This window comes from Terrapene carolina, unplaced genomic scaffold (assembly GCF_002925995.2).
Source record: "Terrapene carolina triunguis isolate 2854851 unplaced genomic scaffold, T_m_triunguis-2.0 Scaffold233, whole genome shotgun sequence".
NCBI classification, from domain to species: domain Eukaryota; kingdom Metazoa; phylum Chordata; order Testudines; family Emydidae; genus Terrapene; species Terrapene triunguis.
The window spans coordinates 609,264-621,978 of NW_020664584.1; positions in this window are offsets into that span (position 1 = coordinate 609,264).

Consider the following 12,715-nt stretch of genomic DNA (forward strand, 5'->3'; position numbering starts at 1 on the left):
CTCAACCTCCCACCCCGCCATAAATGTCTCCCCCTTACTCTCACAGATATTGTGGAGCACACAGCAAGCAGCAATAACAATTGGAATTTTGGCTTCGCTGAGGTCTATCCGAGTCAGTAAACTGCGCCAGCGCGCTTTTAAACGTCCAAATTCACATTCTACCACCATTCGGCACTTGCTCAGCCTATAGTTGAACAGGTCCTGACTACTGTTCAGGCTGCCTGTGTACGGCTTCATGAGCCATGGCATTAAGGGGTAGGCTGGTTCCCCAAGGATAACGATAGGCATTTCAACATCCCCAACGGTTATTTTCTGGTCCGGGAAGAAAGTCCCTTCCTCCAGCTTTTGAAACAGACCAGAGTTCCTGAAGACGCGAGCATCATGTACCTTTCCCGGCCATCCCACGTTGATGTTAGTGAAACGTCCCTTGTGATCCACCAGGGCTTGCAGCAGCATTGAAAAGTACTCCTTGCGGTTTATGTACTCGGTGGCTTGGTGCTCCGGTGACAAGATAGGGATATGGGTTCCGTCTATCGCCCCACCACAGTTTGGGAATCCCATTGCAGCAAAGCCATCCACTATGACCTGCATGTTTCCCAGAGTCACTACCCTTGATATCAGCAGGTCTTTGATTGCATTGGCTACTTGGATCACAGCAGCCCCCACAGTAGATTTGCCCACTCCAAATTGATTCCCGACTGACCGGTAGCTGTCTGGCGTTGCAAGCTTCCACAGGGCTATCGCCACTCGCTTCTCAACTGTGAGGGCTGCTCTCATCCTGGTATTCTGGCGCTTCAGGGCAGGGGAAAGCAAGTCACAAAGTTCCATGAAAGTGCCCTTACGCATGCGAAAGTTTTGCAGCCACAGGGAATCGTCCCACACCTGCAACACGATGCGGTCCCACCAGTCTGTGCTTGTTTCCCGGGCCCAGAATCGGCATTCCACGCCATGAACCTCCCCCAGTAACATCATGATTTGCACATTGCTGGGGCCTGTACTTTGTGAGAGGTCTATGTCCATGTCAATTTCCTCATCACTCTCGTCGCCGCACTGCAATCGCCTCCTCGCTTGGTTTTGCTTTGGCATGTTCTGGCTTTGCATATACTCCAGGACAATGCGCGTGGTGTTCATAGTGCTCATAATTGCCGCGGTGATCTGAGCGGGCTCCATGCTCCCAGTGCTATGGCGTCTGGGCTGAAAAAAGGCGCGAAACTATTGTCTGATGGAGGGAGGGAGGGGCGAGTGACGACATGGCTTACAGGGAATTAAAATCAACAAAGGTGGCTGTGCATCAGGGAGAAACACAAACAGAATGACCCCCCAAAGATTGAACTCAAAACCCTGGGTTTAGCAGGCCGTTGATTTCACGGAGGGAGGGGGAAGCAAATGAATACAGAACAAATCTGGTCCATCTATCTTTTACATCTTAGGCTGGCAGCAGACAGTGCAGCATGACTGATAGCCATCGGCATCTTCTGGGTGCTTGGCAGAAAATGCTGTATTACGACTGCTAGCCATCATCGTCAAGACGGTTCAATAGGACTGTCGGCAGGACTGAGTCTCCAGGAGACAAAACATGTCTGCCCAGGTGCCTCTAACCGAACTCACTGAGGAATACGACGACAATGGATACCAGTCATAATACACCATCTACTGCCAAAAGGCAAGGAGCTGCTGCTGTATAGCAATGCAGCCCCACGCCTGGCAGCACCCAGATAGCCGATGACGACTACCAGTCATACTGCACCGTCTACTGCCAAAAGGCAATTAGCTGCTGCTGTGTAGCAATGCAGTACCACGTCTGCCGGCATCCAGATAACATATGGTGACGCTGAGCTGAGCTGAGCTGAGCGGGCTCCATGCTTGCCATGGTATGTTATCTGCACAGGTAACCCATGTAAAAAGGCGCGAATCGATTGTCTGCCATTGCTCTGACGGAGGGGGAGGGGCCTGACGACATGTACCCAGAACCCCCCGCGACACTGTTTTTGCATCATCAGGCATTGGAATCTCAACCCAGAATGCCAATGGGCGGCGGAGACTGCGGGAACTGTGGGATAGCTCCCCACAGGGCAACACTTCGGAAGTCAACGCTAGCCTCGGTACTGTGGACGCGGTCCGCCGACTTAATGCACTTAGAGCATTTTATGTGGGGACACACACAATTGACTGTATAAAACCGATTTCTATAAAACCGGCTTCTATAAATTCGACCTAATTTCGTAGTGTAGACATACCCTTAGTCTTCTAATATTGCCATGCTTAGTCAGATTCCTTTAAAATTTGGTGTGCCTGAGTAGGGTTAGTGACCCAAATTTGGGGCCATTTAAGATAGGAATTGTGGTGATATATGCCCTGAAAAAAATATCCAGTTTCCAAACAGTTTCTATGTGGTGTTGTTTTTTGTGCAGCCCCGGAGATCAAAATGTTGTTGAGATGCTGGTCAAAATGGTCTCAGTCTGTGGACTTTTACCCAAGGTAATGCATGACATCCACTATATCTTTGGTGGACCCAAATTGAGAACGGTATTGAAGAACAGTATTTTTACAGCGTACATGCGCCAATACAGAAAAACGGCTAGAGGTTTTCCATGCCTGCCATTTTATATGATTTAAAGTGTGATACTTGTAAGTGCTCTATAATCCAAATGGTTACTCAGATTGCTCTGAAAATCTGCGTGTATCATGGAGACGCAGGACTGCTTTAGTGACTCAAATTTGGGGTCATTTGACTTTGCTTCCCAAATATGGTTTCCTTTGCTATGTCATACTGTTAAACAGGGAGGTATTAATGACTGGATGAATCACAAACCTCATTGAGATTCATGGCTGTGAACTCAACCTTCAATTAACATTATGAAACCCCCACCTATGGCAAAGGGAGTTTTGGATTGAGTGGCTGGAGAATACTATAATTTGTAAGTCATGGGTGGCAATTTTATTTTGGTTTCGGGGAGGGGTTGCCCTTTTGGGAAGGTCTGAGGACCTCTCCCTGCCCCCTGTGCGAGCCAGGATCTAGGGCAGTCCTGTCTGGTTGGATGGGGAGCTGAGAACTGGAGGGAGGGAGAGAGGGATTTTCTTACCCTGGTGCTAATGGCCCTGGAAGTCCAGGAAGCCCGGCCTGCCAAGTTGACAGGAGCCTCTGAAGTTGGGAGCTGGGGTCCATGTGTCCATTGGGATAAAGATGATCATATGCCTGAGATCAGCTCTCTACGAAACATACTAAGGAGGGCTAATTTTATAATCTCACAGCCTGGGGTCTGGGAGTTACCTTGGTACTAGACCCCCCCCCACCCCCCAGTGGATAGGGTAGGATGGAAGTGATAATAAAAACAATTAACGTTATACTGTAATGCAACTTGGGGGAAACGAGATTTTAAAGTATTTGAAATAGGCGTTGTAACAAACGTGAGGCCTAATTTGCCCCAGCAGTTAGTGTAAGGCTAAATAGTTAGCTTAAGTGCTTGACCTAGGCTAGGGTCAGGAGATTTAGCAACACGTATCTTGTAATAAACACATAAACTGCAAAATAACAGATTGATCGTAAAATAGCAGATCTTTAGGGGCTTTTTGGTACATGTAACCATGGAATGAAACCACATTCACATATCCAGACCACTGGGAAATGTATTGATGCAGTAGCTTACATAAGCTGTTGGAACCCTAATTATGGCCAACCCAGAATAAGAAACGTGGGCAAGAGGTGAGACCTAATCAAATATGGACCCAGATATAAAGAAACATGGTTATAAAATATTGTCAAACCAACCTCCAGTTGGGACATTGGGATGACAGGATGGTAGAAACCTTATTGTCAATCCCATTATGGGCCTGCTCCACTTACTATTCTTTCCATCTGCACTTCTGATGGCCTCCCAGGTTGTGAGTATGTGCAGTGTAGAAGGTTGCTTTGCTCTACTTATCTTGTTGTTCTTATACTTCTTATTTTTCAACTATTTGTTTTTATTTGGGTACTGAATAAAGTCCTCCTGCCTTTCTGTACGTAACTCACCAGTCTCGTTTCCTATAACAAATCTCAAGTAGCTACCTGAGCAAAGAACCTGTTAATAGTGACTTGTGCCTTTTGCACCCTCAAGTAATCGAAGCCTATGCTCACAAGTATGCGGCTGGGTCAGGAGACGGCGGGATGTGTCCTCACGCCCCATAAACAGCCCTGGCCTCTAGCTCATTCCGTTGTGCAGTATCCATAACGCATGTCTGTTCTTGTCCCAGTAGCCACTAAGGGTAGGGAGGGCAGCCCAGCAAGGCAAGAGACTATGAGGATCTGTTGTGAAGTTGGGTTGACCCATTCTGAGCAGGGTTACTGTGCTGGATGGGAGCATACTTCACATTTTGGGATGTGGTTATTCAGTATGAATTCTTTGCTGAGCTCCTAACTAATCAGTGCCTGAATAGCAAAGGGGAGGCAGGGTCCCCTCAGGACTCATTTGCTTGTACTTGGGGGTCCAAACTGGAGTCTGACACGAGTTGTTTTTGAAGGCTGCCCTGTAAGAGGATCCCCAAACAGTGCGGTCCCTTTTAAGTGCCCAACTCCTTCTGTGTTTGCAGTTAAATCGCATCACATAAGTCCATTTAGTCCATTTTTAGTTCCGCAGTCGCGCCCCAAATGCTTCGCTTGTTTGTACAAATGGTACCTTTCACCAGGTCCCCGTCTCAGGAACCATCAAGGCAAAGATGGTCATATGCTTGAGATCAGCTTTCTACCCCACAGACTGTGGAGGGGCTAATTCAACAAGCCAGTCTCACAGGCTGGGGTTTGGGAGTTACTTCAACACTAGCCCCACCCTAAAGCATAGGGTAGGCTGGCCAGGACTGGCTCCAGCATGGCTGAGCAGAGGATGGCATAAGAGAATGTGCTATTGCTCCGGATTTCATTAGGCTGTTTACCTATTGGACCAGATTTGTCCCTAGTGTAACCCCACTGACGTCCAGCTCTATAAGTCACATCCATTGATGCCTGCAGAGTTGTGCAGGGGATGGGCAAGTCCCCAAGCAATGCAGGTGACGCAGGTACGACGGAGGGTGCTGCCCCTCAGAGAACTCCAGTTGTCATTGCCCTTGCAGTGGGGCCTGTGGATGCACGACTGTGTCTTGTTTGCAGAAAACAAGAAAGAGAATGCCATGGACCGATCAGTCCCAGTGTCTGCAGCGCTCTGGACTGCTTGTCACTGCCACGTTTGTGGTAAGCAGATAGGATTCCAGGAGAGCGAGCTGCACACTCATGCTGGTCCCCCTCCTTCCCGGACTCCATTAATAACAGCCCTGCGGGACTGCTGTCAGCACACCTCTGACAGGCAGCCTGCTCTGCGGGGGCAGCCTGTGTGGCTAGCAAGGAAACTATTTGTTTTCCTTAAAATGATCAGGGGCCGGGTCTGTGGGGGGGGTCTCTTTATCCAAACACGGAGAGCGTAATTCACAGGAGCCCAGAGAAACATGAACCCCCCGCAGCTCTCAGGAGCAGGAGCCTGCCTGGTTTGTGTATTTACTTAACCACGGGCCAGGCTGAAGCGTGCGCTCACCAGGGAATGGAGAGGACGATTCTTCACAATAGCCCTTTCGAACTGGAAGGTTGAGGACCCTCTGGGTTGGAGTGAATCTGTGCGGTGTGTGCTACAGACTGTTAATCAAAGGCGGGCTGAATCCGTGGCAACTTGTGCCTGGTGTGAATACAAGAGACCAGAGGCCTCAAGGTTGGCCCATTCGTCTGAACCAACAGCAAATTTTCTTGACAAGCTTCTGGCTTTGAGAATGGGATGCTGCCCCTGCCTGATAATAAGTCTGATAATGAGATTCATAGAGCCATAGATTTTATTACCAGACGGGACCATTCTGATCATCTGAGTCAGACCTCCTTCATAGCCCAGGCCAGAGAACCTCACCCAGTAATTTCTATATCAAGCCCCTAACTTGTTAGAGCTATAGCACTTCTAGACACCCCCCCAACAACTCCCACCTTTCCCCATATGGAGGGGGATGGGGGGCGAATGAGGTCACCTTTCTGCCAGCCACACTGATTAATCATTAGGGTTCCAAATCCATCGGCATCCTTGTCGCATGACACCTGTTATGCTGCCGCTGCCCCGTTGCTCTCCCTGCACGTCAGCAGGGCTGACCTGGCTGAAGTGCCAGCCCTGCTGTGTAATGCTGCCTCCGGGCTCATTTCACTTACCCAACATCCTAAAGGTTTCAAAACATCTTTAGAAGGCCAATTCCTGAAACTTGCTCTGGCCGGATCCTTCCCTCTGGCCTACGCTCCACTCCGCTTGTCTGTCTAGGAGCCCAGGCGCTACATGGGCTGGGGAGATTAAGCCCTTCTTGCATGTGGAGGTGGCTCTTCCAGGTCGGGGCAAGGCATGTTGGCAGAGAAGTGTGGAGAAGCCTGCCAGGCCACTGCCCGTCCCTTTGAGAGAGGACTGTGCTCTCCAGCACTGCGATGGCACATCCGTCCCTTGCTCACTGGCCTCATGTTAGTCTTTAAGGCAGCTCAGAGTCAGGCTCTCTGTTCTCATCTGATATTTTGCCGGGCTATGGTCCTAATTGGCTTTAATTTACCTATTTTTTCTTCCTACATAGGTGTTTCTAATGTGACCATCACCCTCCTATCGGGGTACCAGCCCAGGGGGTCATGGATGGCTCTGAATTCCCCCTGAACAGCTACATAAAGGGAAATTCCCAGGCAGACCTGGCTGAGGTAAATGATGTACGTCAGTTCATCCCCCTGCCCAGGAGCGGCACCAGGGTTTTTGGCGCCCTAGGCGGGGGTCCTTCCGTGCTCCCGGTCGTCATCGGCAATTCTGCGGCGGGGGGTCCTTCTGCGCTCCCGGTCTTCGGGGCACTTCGGCGGCGGGTGCCGGAGCGAGTGAAGTGCCCGCCGCAGAATTGCCGTCGAAGACCCGGAGCGCGGAAGGACCCCCCCGCCGCCGAATTGCCGCAGAGGGTGGCAAAATGCCGCCTCCCCAAATCCTGGCGCCCTAGGGGACCGCCTAGGTCGCCTAAATGGAAGCGCCGGCCCTGCCCCTGCCATCCTCCCTACCACACACACGTCTCTGGCAGAGCCTCCCGCCCAGCAAGCCAAGCCCACATTCCCTTTGTGGCTAGCACCATCTCTGAATAACCTCCCCTTAGCTCAACGAGCCGTCTGTACCCTCTCTCAAAGCCGCTCTCTCTGGGACAGGCCGCTTGCCTGGCACTTCAGAGATGCAGCATTTTCTAACTAGCTCAGAGCAACATGAACACAGACTATCTTTTTTGTTTGTATTCAACAGGGCACCTTTTGATTCTGCCCATAAAGGGGACAGGCCTGGGTGGAGGGCGTGTGGATGAAATCAGGGAGGTCTGAAGTCCTTGCCTTAATCCTGACCAATCAGGGGAGCAGTTGTCATATCCTGGGGAATGAATGGCCTATTTGGGATTGAAATACCTATAGGAGTTGGACTCTTCTATGCACCACCAAAGAGGAAAAATTAATATTTGAATTTGGTGTCAGCTCTGAGATACACAGAGATACTAATCTGCACAGCTTTGCCTGTGGATTCCTGCTGTGCTGAGCAGTGTCCCCCTGCCCTGAGCCAGGCGGGCAGCTCAGTGTGTGGTGGGAGTCAGGCCTTTAATAAATTAACAGGGCCCGTCTGCCTGAATGGGAGTTGGAGTTTAATGCTCCGTTCAGTGTTTCGCCTGTGAAAACAAGGATTGTTCTTAGGAGTGGGTAAAAGGTCGATATCTGGATTTCCTTGCAGAGGGCCATCGCCTTTCACAGGCCCCCCATTCATCCGCACAGTCAAACAGCCCAATTGTTTAGTTCTTCTGTGCGCTCAAGGAAGAAAAACTGGTTTTCTTTCCCCTTAGAAATTCCCTGGAGAAAATAGCAGGATAAATTTTGTGGCTGGTTTCTAGTTGCTGTCTGAGTGGCTTTGCTCACAGAGTTAGCTCTGTGTGCGTTTGCATGCGCAACACACACTTGCAGACCTGTTTGGATGGTGCTGTTCGTTTTATCTGCTTAGCTTCTGCTGGCTCCCTGATTTCAGTGGAGGTCTTGGCTGTTGTTGGCATTAATCGTTTTAAGCATTTGAGCTGGGCAGACGCACAGGCCCTGATTCTTGGGTACAGCTGAGCTCTGTTCAGCGTGGAAGCAAAAGTGCCTATATGCCATCCTTGCTCTCCCGATTCCCAGGGATACTGGGGACTGGTTCAGCTCCTGACAAAAGTTAGAGCAGCCTCAGAGCTGCCCTAATTAATGTTGGCTGCAGTAACCCCCAAAGGTCTGTTATGACAGCCAGGGAGTCCTCTGTGCAGGGGGCATTTCTCAGCTGCCCATTTAGGGCAGCTTTCCAGCTCCTTAGTGGCACTCCATAGGTGCCAAGGGGCCATAATGGGCCAAATTTGTCTCCCTTTCTAGTTTCTATGCTTCAAGACACTAAGTAGATCATAGCATTGCAAAATCCCATTTAAACGCTTCAAGAGTAAATTACAAGGAGCTCTGTGTGTGTCAGATTTCCCAGCTGGCATGGAAGTGTCGACAGGGTTCCTTCATCCATTATCAGGGTCTTTATTGTTTTAGTTTTCTCCATCTCTAGTCTTATGTGAAAAGCTGAAACCTGAAATTCAGGTTACTCCCGCAACAAATGATCCCAAGAGTTCCACATCAGGCAAGACCACAATCCGTTCCTGTCATTAACACCTTCCTGGGCAGGTCCAAGGAGGGAGGAAAACTTTTCCAGTACATAAAATTTGTCTCCGAACAACCTGCCAGAGTTGCTTAAAACTGTGCAACACTCCGCAGTGACAAATCCTTCTTTTGTGCCCTGAGCAATCAGAAAGTCATCCGTTGCCCTTGTCACCATAGCAGGGAAACCCAAACAAGACTCCAGATGAAAAAGCCCTTCACTGTATCACCACACAAATAAGTTCCATCTTTGGATTATGTCTTTTAATTATCCTATTTTAGTTATCAAGTCTTCAGGGTATTGGGCAGGATTTTGAAAAATGGGTGCCTAAAGTTAGGCTCCCTGTAAATCCAGAGTTAGACGCCTTAGTCAGTAGTCTGATTTTCAAAAGTGGCAGACAACAGGAGCTCAGCATTTTTAAAACCAGGTCACTTACTTAGGTACCTGACAATGGACTTATGATTCTAAGCAGATGAAGGATGGTCCAGTGGTTAGAATATACATGTGCCGATGAGACCTGGTCTGCTACACAATTCCTGTGTGACCTTAGACACGTCACTTTGGACCTGATTTTTAAATGTATTTAGGTGCCTATCTCCCATAGACTTTAAAAATCTGGCCCTTTAGCAGGTCCGGATTAAGGTTATGAGGCATCTAAGGCTAATGGGAGGAAAGGGCCTAAGTACGAATTACATGTTGCAAAAACCATTATGAAGTCATCAAACATTTCTCTGCATACATATTTACATATTATTTATTTATGTAAAATTAACAAGTTTATTCTACTCTCACTACACTCCATTCTTCAAACAGATACTTCTGAGTAAGAGGTAGCACGTGGGATGCTACGCTGTCCTTCTCTTAGGCCTCCTTCCTCCTAGGTAGTGGGGGGCTCATCTGCATGAGGATGAACACTGCAACATTCCCCATCCTGCTCACCTCTTTCAACCCTGTGCTTCCCTCAGCTCTCCACATGGCACAGTGCAAAGCCAAGCCCTGCAGGTGTTTCCCACAAGCTATGGACTCTACACCGCATACCCTATCTCACTCTGACTGCAGTCTGGGAGGCAGCCAGCTTTTATTATGTAAAAGAAAACCACTCAGCAGGGCTGGCTCCAGGGGTTTTGCCGCCCCCCCCCTCCCAAAAAAAAAGCCGCGATCGCGATCTGCGGCGGCAATTCTGTGGGAGGTCCTTCGCTCCAAGCGGGAGTGAGGGACCGTCCGCCGAATTGCCGCCAAATAGCTGGACGTGCCGCCCCCCTCCGGAGTGGCCACCCCAAGCACCTGCTTGGCAAGCTGGTGCCTGGAGCCGGCCCTGCCACTCCGGTGTAAAATCCACTGAAGTAGAGGAAGTAGTAGTGGGAAAATTACATTGGGTGGCATTGTATTTTAGGCTGTCTTGCTCTGAAAGCTGCCTCCCAGTGTTGCACTGGCTGAGGACAATGAATTACTGTTTTCCCATTGAACCCAAATATTATTTGTGGGATGATACCAGTTCGTGTAGTTAATCTCCAGTGATTCACCACATCAGGCCATTCTGTCACCACGTTCTTCCACAATTAGAATCCTAGAATAGAATCATAGGACTGGAGGGGACCTCAAGAAGTCATCTAGTCCGGGCCCCTGTACTCATGGCAGGACTAAGAATTATCTATTCTAGAATGTGTGATCAGCAGCTCTGACCTGAGGTTTTTTTAAGCATGAGTTCTGTGTGTACCAGCCCCCTACCGTTTGCATTTGTTTGTTTTAAGCTTTCTGTAAGAAAAAGGTAACAGCTAGAAGTGACACAGATCTTTAGATGGTTGCCCAAGTCATGATATTTAGCACTTCTGTGCTATGTTAGCTCTTCAAAATCACTGTACAAACATTAAACAAACTTAATCTAAAGCTTTTCAGCTTTTGAATGACTAGGAGTTGACAAAACAGAGCGATTCCCTGTTGTGTTCTCTGCCCCCCTGAACAAAAAGACTTCATTGAAAATCAGCATCTTAAAAGAACCATTAAGGATCTTTCAAAAGAACAGTCCAACCAAGACTGCTGTAGCGACACCTTTGTTACATCATATCAGGTGTTTGTTTAAGGCTAGTGTAGAATGAAGGGAGAGCTTCCTGTTTCGTTTGCATGTGCAAATCAAGCAGACCTTGCTTTTTTCCCTACCCCCCTTAAAGTGCTCAGAGTTTAGGGGAGGAAAGTGAATGAGATTCAGCTTATACCAGATGTGAAAAAGCAGAAGGGACCAAAATCTATTCTTGTGCAAAAATCTGTTCTCCCTGAAGTCAATAAGGCTACACAGGTGTAACTGTTCACAGGAATTGGCCTGTGTTCTCATTCCCTTCTTGAATCACACACATTCCATGAAAAAAGCAACAGAGGGTCCTGTGGCACTGTTGCTTTTTACAGATTCAGACTAACACGGCTACCCCTCTGATACTTGACACATTCCATGCTTACCCAACATTTTCCACTTGAGAAAGAAGTTAGTTTGAGTTGGGGCAGAAAAATGAGGACTAACTTCAGGTATAGTTAGCTTTAAGTTTTTTGGAATGAAACTCAAAAGAAATCAAATGTGAGGTTTATGATGGATTGAACAGCTAGAGAACCAGCAAATGGACAGAATCTGCCTTTAGCCTATTCAGCCAGTCTATCATAGCCTGCTAAGAAGTGGATTTAAAATCCTTGAGGGAGAGGGGAGGGAGAAACCTACAACATTGTGTATTGAGCTTCCTCCAGTGCTTTTGCAACCCCTTTACAAGTACAGAGATGTGTTGGCCTGTGGAACTAGGCTGAGCATAAGGAAAGATCTTGGTTGCCTAGGCATCCCAGTACAGAAAAATACATTAAAAAAATTGGATTTCTTTGATTTTTAGTACAGTTCAATACAGTATTGAACACAGTGCATCATACCTCTGAAGCCCCTCGATGAAAGATTCTGTAAAAGTTAAAGTACTGGTATCCAGAGTGGGATGTTTTGTTTTGTTTTTCCTACAAATGTGTGGGAGGGAATTCATTCCTTATACATGGGAGGGGCAATAGTTCTGGCTGGAGCTGGATACTGTGTGTGCAGGTTCTGTGCAAGCTTCCCACCCTACCGCTCTGGTACTGCCTCTTCCCCCCACTACCCCCTTGCCCTGCCCCCACTAGGCACTCACCAGTTGTCCAGAAACAGGACCCAGCACACATAGAAGATGAGAGTAATGGGCACTAGGACCCAGGAGGCAGCATCCTGGAGCTGCCTGCCAGCCTCAGCCAAAGGAGAGGGACAGAGGGAGCTTCTTCCCTCCCTGACAGCTAAGCAGAGCTCCAAAGAAATTGGGGGTGAGGGGTGCTGGGTGCTGGAGGGGACAATGCCTGCTCAAACTACACCCACGGCTGGCACGGGTTCCAGTGGTAACTGGATTTGTAGTGTCCGGTCACCAGTGTTAACCAGATCCCTGGCAGTGTGTTCCTGCAGGGCGGGGAGATGTAGCAGGCTACCAGCTGAGCTCCTTCCAAGCCACAGGAGGCTGCTTTGCCTTTCCTACTGGCAGGAGCGCTCCAGCAGGGCTGTGTGAGCAAGCTCACTCCCCCCTCCACCCGGCCCCGGCCTTGCCCCCTGCCTGACCAGTAGGGCCTAAAAAATAGGAGGGCCTAAGGCTATAGCCTTATTAGCCTATGGGTTAATCCAGCCTTGCCCTTTAGTCTCTCTGTGCCTCAGTTCCCCCTGGTGATATTAGTACTTCCCTACCTCTCAGGGTTGTTGTTGGATCAATACATTTGTGAAGTGGTCACTTACTACGGCGATGGGATTCTGCTGGACTCTGATTGAAACGGGGGGCAGTATGATACCAAGGGGTGTACATAAATAGGTGCATATGGCCTGATAATTGGTCACATGGTTGCCTTGCGGTATTCTGAATGCCTGAAGAGTTAGCTCCTACAGGACAGCAGAAGCTAACCCACCCCTTACTGGTGAGCTCAACACCAGGAAGGCGGAGCTGTCTGGAGGGAGGGGTGCAGGGAGAGCAGCGCCTGAGGGCGCAGCGCACCTGGCC